The sequence below is a fragment of the Mercenaria mercenaria genome, chromosome 12 (assembly GCF_021730395.1).
Source record: "Mercenaria mercenaria strain notata chromosome 12, MADL_Memer_1, whole genome shotgun sequence".
NCBI classification, from domain to species: Eukaryota; Metazoa; Mollusca; class Bivalvia; order Venerida; family Veneridae; genus Mercenaria; species Mercenaria mercenaria.
Window position 1 is genome coordinate 26,260,391 of NC_069372.1, and position 6,201 is coordinate 26,266,591.

Consider the following 6,201-nt stretch of genomic DNA (forward strand, 5'->3'; position numbering starts at 1 on the left):
TATTCTTAACTGCCTGAAAAACCTTCAAAACGTAACAATGAGAGTTCAATTAATGAAATAAATGTTTAGACTGTCGTCAGGTCCAAACTGTGCAAAGAATACACAAGATTCTTCATCAGATCACACGAAGTGCTCGAGGATCTATAATGATAATCTGTCTGTCTGTCATTATCGTTACTAAAAACCGACAGAATATAATTATCACGATAACGAAATTTCATTTTTAAGAGAAACATATTGATGGAAGGAAGGTTGGTGCGTGATGCCAATTGCCAAATGCTATATACCAAATGCTAAAAGCTTAATGTTAATGCTAAATACTATATGCCATTTCTTAAGCGTTGATTGCCAAATTCTTTAAATATCTGATAAAAAGATCTCTATCTCTTCAGTATGTGTATGTAACTTTTAATTGTTTGAAAATATATAATGTTTAGCTGTCTGAATTGAAGCAAATGCATATTCTACATGTCATGTGAAAAGATAAAATGTTTAGATATGTAATGTTTAATGTAAAGAAGACCAATATCTATTTAAACGATGTATTTATATCCTGATACAACAATATATTCAAGTAAGCAAGCATTTAGCATTCAATGTCCATATTCTGCAAATAACAATAGGTATTCATCTTTTAACAATTACCATTTTTGAATGTCGATATTTGATCTGAAGCATTTAACAATCAGCATCTGGTTTCAAGTATTTGCATACATCAATTTGTTTTCAATGTACGTTTTAATATGACGTCCTCTCGGAGATACATGACATTTTTATGTCGATTCGCCGTAAAATACAATTCATAGACTTACAGTATATTTGAGTAAGCATTTAGCAATAAGCAACTGGCATTTATTGCTTCGTTTTTGAAACTAACAATTAGTATTTATCGTTTGACAAGTGCCGTTTGACAGCCATTATTGACATTAAGCGTTTGACAAATAGCATTAAGCAATAACTATTTGGCATTTAGCATTTTGCCATTAGCATGACGCAATGGTCTCTATAGCCTCCATACATATTTTCCTATATTCACAATTATGAAACGCCGATGTACATTTCTAATTTCCAAAAGCTAAAAAATCATTTAATGCTAAATGTTAATTACTTAAGGCTGAATGCCAAATGCTAGATACTAAATGAAATATACCAAACATATTTGCCATATACTTTGTTAGATGTTAAATGTCAAATAGCTAATGATTATAATTGTCAAATGATAAATTTTAATGCTAATCCTAAAACTCTTTATCAACTTTATGAGTGTCCTTTACTCTTAAACTAATGAATGTACAGTGTAACCTCTGCAGAGCAACACCCTTTGGGAAAAGCAGATATTGACCTCTCTTGAGAGGTTGTTGCTCTACAGAGGTTAAATTGATAGTAAATTTCAGCTATGGGAAATTTTGATGATGCTGTTGTGGAGAGGTTTTTGGATCTTGGATTTAAAGTTTAGTAACAAGTTTCAAGTTTCTGAATTTTCCTTTAATTTATAACTGCCTTAAAGAGATGGCAGAAATAATTACCTTGAAAAGACGAAGTGTCACGCAAGACTTTCTCAAAGGTCAACAAGGACAAATACAAGAACACTGGGGGAATCAGATATCATCTTACATGTAATTCTAACATTCATGGAGTATTCGAATAGCTAAGATTTGAGCGTTATTGAGACACCGTTTCTAAACGTAAGACCATTGATCTTATCCCAAAGGCGATGGCCACGTTTTGATGCCATATTTACAGATCTCTTCTGGGTTGTAACATTAATATACAATAAGACAATAAATAATTTATTAATAACTGAAAAAAATGGTTGCCTTTTATTAGGATAGTTTGTTGCATGCAAGACCACATGGCATATCTGAAAGGCCAAGATAACATTTGTTGTTAAGACTTATGACATGCGTGGACAGGCAGAAAAGCTGAGCAAATGAAGCGGGGAGCTGCAAAAAACAATCGACATAAATTTGCTAAGTTAATATATCAAAGTTATACAATTTCAGTACTGAATATTTTGAACGTGTTGAATAAAATGATGCGAGGCTTATTTTTATTCAACGGTTTCAATACATTCAGTGCTTTAACTTCATTTAAACATATATCTTATCCTGAAACCGATATTATTCAGACCGAAGTCATTATGAGTGATGCTGCTTTATTATCAATTATCAATGAACGTTTAAAAATAAATCAGTAGTTGCTAATAATTTTACATAAATTTGCTATCTACCGTATATAGCCTTAAATAAGATAAGTTACATTTCCTTAAATGGAATACTGAAACACGAAATAAAAGGAAGGAATGCAGGATCTTAAATAGATGCGTCGAATGTCACGTAAGAGGTCACGTAGATCTAATTTGGCTAACATCTAGTATCATTTTCATGCTTATAAAGAAAGCTGATAAAAAAACATGCAAAAATACGACTTTACAAATAATTATTTTAGTATATAATTATTATAACAAAACAATCAAAGAAACTGAACAATCACTATTTTTGAAAATAACATATGTCTTCTAAAAATATCGTAGTGACGTCATTTAATGTACAAACATGCTCATACATTTCACCGATCTTAAAAACTGTACGCAAAATGTATGGAAGAGTCTAATAGATTAAACAATGGTTTCAAATACTTTGGAATACTTATATACGGAAAACGATGTCAACGATCATGGTCGGCTCAACGATGTGGCCGTTAAAATATTAGGCGCTACCACCTGACAACTGACATTTTATTGGTTTCGTGCGGTCATGTTACTAAAATTGAATAAACAAAAATACCACCTAAGACATGATACGTTCTCGGCCAATCAAAGCGGCCCAGTTGCTTATGCATAAATAATTAGGTATGACAAGATGCAGTGAACAAGTTTTAACATTAATGTCATTTGACTGAATACACTTCGATGAAGTAAACCACTTTGTTCTGTAAACGATGTACTTCTATAACTGTGGTGACTAGACTAATTGGCTTTAGGTATCCAGTCCACAAATAAGCAAGTTCTATATCACAGTGCTATTAAAGTATACAAAATATTGATGCCTGGTAAGCTGGTAAGCTCATGTAAATTTGATATCATTAGGAAGTGTGTTGTCTTTTGAAAAAGAAAATAGATATAACATGACAAAAATATGCTTTTAATTTTTTAACTTTTTTTTCATTTTATAGTTTTCAATGATACTTCAACAGAAATCCAGTTATTACAATGCAAGATTTTTCATTTCGTAGTGAGAAAACAAGACTGGAGTAAATCGTGTATATTATCATCACCTTATTTACTCTTGTTTAGCAGCCACAACTCTTTCAAATGATATAAAAATCATGGGTTCACTAAGCGTCAAAATGTTATCTTTTTGTTGATCCTTAATGTAACATTTATCGGAAATAGTAGGAAAACCTGCGTATTTGTTTAACTGAAAAACTTACATGTTTATATGTTTATTGCAGTTTTCTATAAACCAAATACTTTCAAAAATGGCCCAAATCATGCATAACTGTTAAAATATAAATGCACAATGTACTCATAATGAGAAAAGTAGGTCATTAACTTTAAGAAAGATAAGGCGAAACATTGTGAGCTTTATTTGGAACAATATTAGGACTTCATACAGGTACTTTGCATGAAAAAATTGTCCTTCTGTGCTGCAAAACAAGGTCGTCAGGTGACGTTTTAGTCCTTTATGGAAGCTTTTGAAATCGTTTAATGTAAGATAACAAGTTAAAGTGTCAGACATAATGACTCTCTCTGTACACAGTACGATGTACATAGTACGATAAAAACATGATTTTAGTTTCTTTTATATCATGCGTTTACTTTAGCTTAGGTATATTCATTAACGTCACTGTAAAGGTATTTACAGGTAATGTATGCAAATATATACCACGTACCTAAATACAAGACTGAGTGTGTACAACCGACGTCACATATTTTAGTTTGGTACTGCACTCTACTTTGATATCATTTAAAAATGTGGTATTTCATAAAGTATATATGACCTTGTTCTCAGTGGAGCAGACCCGTTTATACATATATAATAGGCCTTGCAAAATAATGCAAAGCTTGGTTACATTTTGTCTTTATTCTCTTAGGCTACCGGCAGACTTACACACAACAGCACTTGGCAGGGAAATGAAATGTAAATCCAGTAGTTGCATGCAGTTTATGTTGAATGTATGCCAGGTTGGATGTATAATACAAAGTAGCCAAAGGAGAAAATTTTGTGTTTATGTGATATCAGGGTGTTGAAACCTATTAAAACTTGATTTCATATTATATGTAATGTTTCTGTAATGTTTCGTGAATGACTACAGTGTAATACTATACAATGAAGCAAACGCGTCAAGCCTTAAAATCAAAGGGCTACTTAACCATCTGAAACAATAGCAGTAATCCTGTAGGGCTCATGAATTACAGTGTAGGACAGAAAATAGGCTAGAAGAATTAAAAACCGTATGAACTATATATGTAATAAGTCATAACATCCATTTATGCCCTGGATATAAATTTTTGTTTGTTGTTGTTTCTGTTTTGTTGTGATGGACTATATGTCAACTTCCGGACCTAAAATACTGTACTAAAATATTGCAGAGATCAGTTCACACAGATACATGACAGATTCAAGACAGTTTTAATCAAAGCTATAAATTGCATTGACCGAACCGAACATTTGACTCAACTATTTGTAAGTTGTTCTGTTTTTCATGTTGAAACTTGATAAAACTATTGATTTACTTTTACTCTAAAAAACTCATACTAATTTCATTTCCGAATGTATGATTTGTTTTGAATTCAGGCAAAGAACCACAGCACATTTAGATTGAATGTTTTTCGTTCGTTTTACATTAACAAATGGTTTACTCATTTGTGTGATGAATGATATACATGTAATCTTTTGTATGATTAAAGTATACTATAACACTGTCCAGGACAAATTATGAATAAAAGTCATGCTTCAGTTGTTTTAAAAAATAAACCCCGATGAAACATATTATGCCATGTTGTTCTTTGCTATTTTGATAAAATTGTAGAGAAACAATTGATATTAAAACGGAACATAAATGCTGCAAAACGTTGAAAATATAATAATTTAAAACTGTCTGGAAAAGTGTCAAACCAAATGCGTCATGGAATACAATTTGATATGTTAGTGGACAAGACAATGTTCAAGTGTGACTCAACATCCTCTACACGGGACAACTCGTTAACTTTCAAGAAATAAGAACAAAACCTAAAATGTTATATCTATCGTATATTACTTTGACATCTTATTTGAAGTTTGACATTTTCATACTTTTTAGCTCACCTGAGTTATTGTGATCGCTCGATGTCCGGCGTCTGTCTGTCTGTCTGTCGTCTGTCAATATTTAGCTTGTGTATGCGATAGAGGCTGTATTTTTCAATTAATCTTCATGAAATTTTAGTCTGAATGATTGCCTTGATAAAATCTAGGTCAAGTTCGAATACGGGTCATTAAGGGCCAGAAACTAGGTCACTATGTCAAATTAAATAAAACCCTTGTATATACAATACGGGCTGCATTTTACATCAGCTCTTCATGAAATTTAATCAAAATATTTGTCTATAAAAATCTAGGTGGAGTTTGAATATGGGTTATCTAGAGCCAAAAACTAGGTCACCCGGTCAAATTACAGAAAAACCTTCTGTACGCAATAGGGGATGCATTTTACTCTGGATATTCATAAAACTTAGTCAGAATAATTGCCTTGATAAAATCTATGTCAAGTTAGAATATGGATTATCTGTGGTCAAAAACTAGGTCACCAGGTCAAATCAAAGCAAATCCTTGTGTATGCAATATAGACTATCCTTTTCAATTGATCTTCATGAATGATAGCCTTGATGAAATTAAGATCACGTTTGAATATAGGTCATCTGGGATCAAAAACAAGGTCGCTAGGACAAATCAAAGAAAAAACGTTTAGTTTGTGATAGAGGCTGTATTTTTCAATTGAGGTTGATGAAATTTAGTAAGAATGATTGCCTTGATCAGATCTACGTCAAATGCGAATGTAGGTCAACTTGGCTAAAAAACTAGGTCACTATGTCAAATTGAAGAAAATACTTGTTTACACTTAAGGGGCCACATTTTTGGCCCAATCTTAATGAAAATTGGTCAGAATATGTGTTTCCATGAAATCACTAGGTGAAACATGTTTACACTGTTATTATATGCT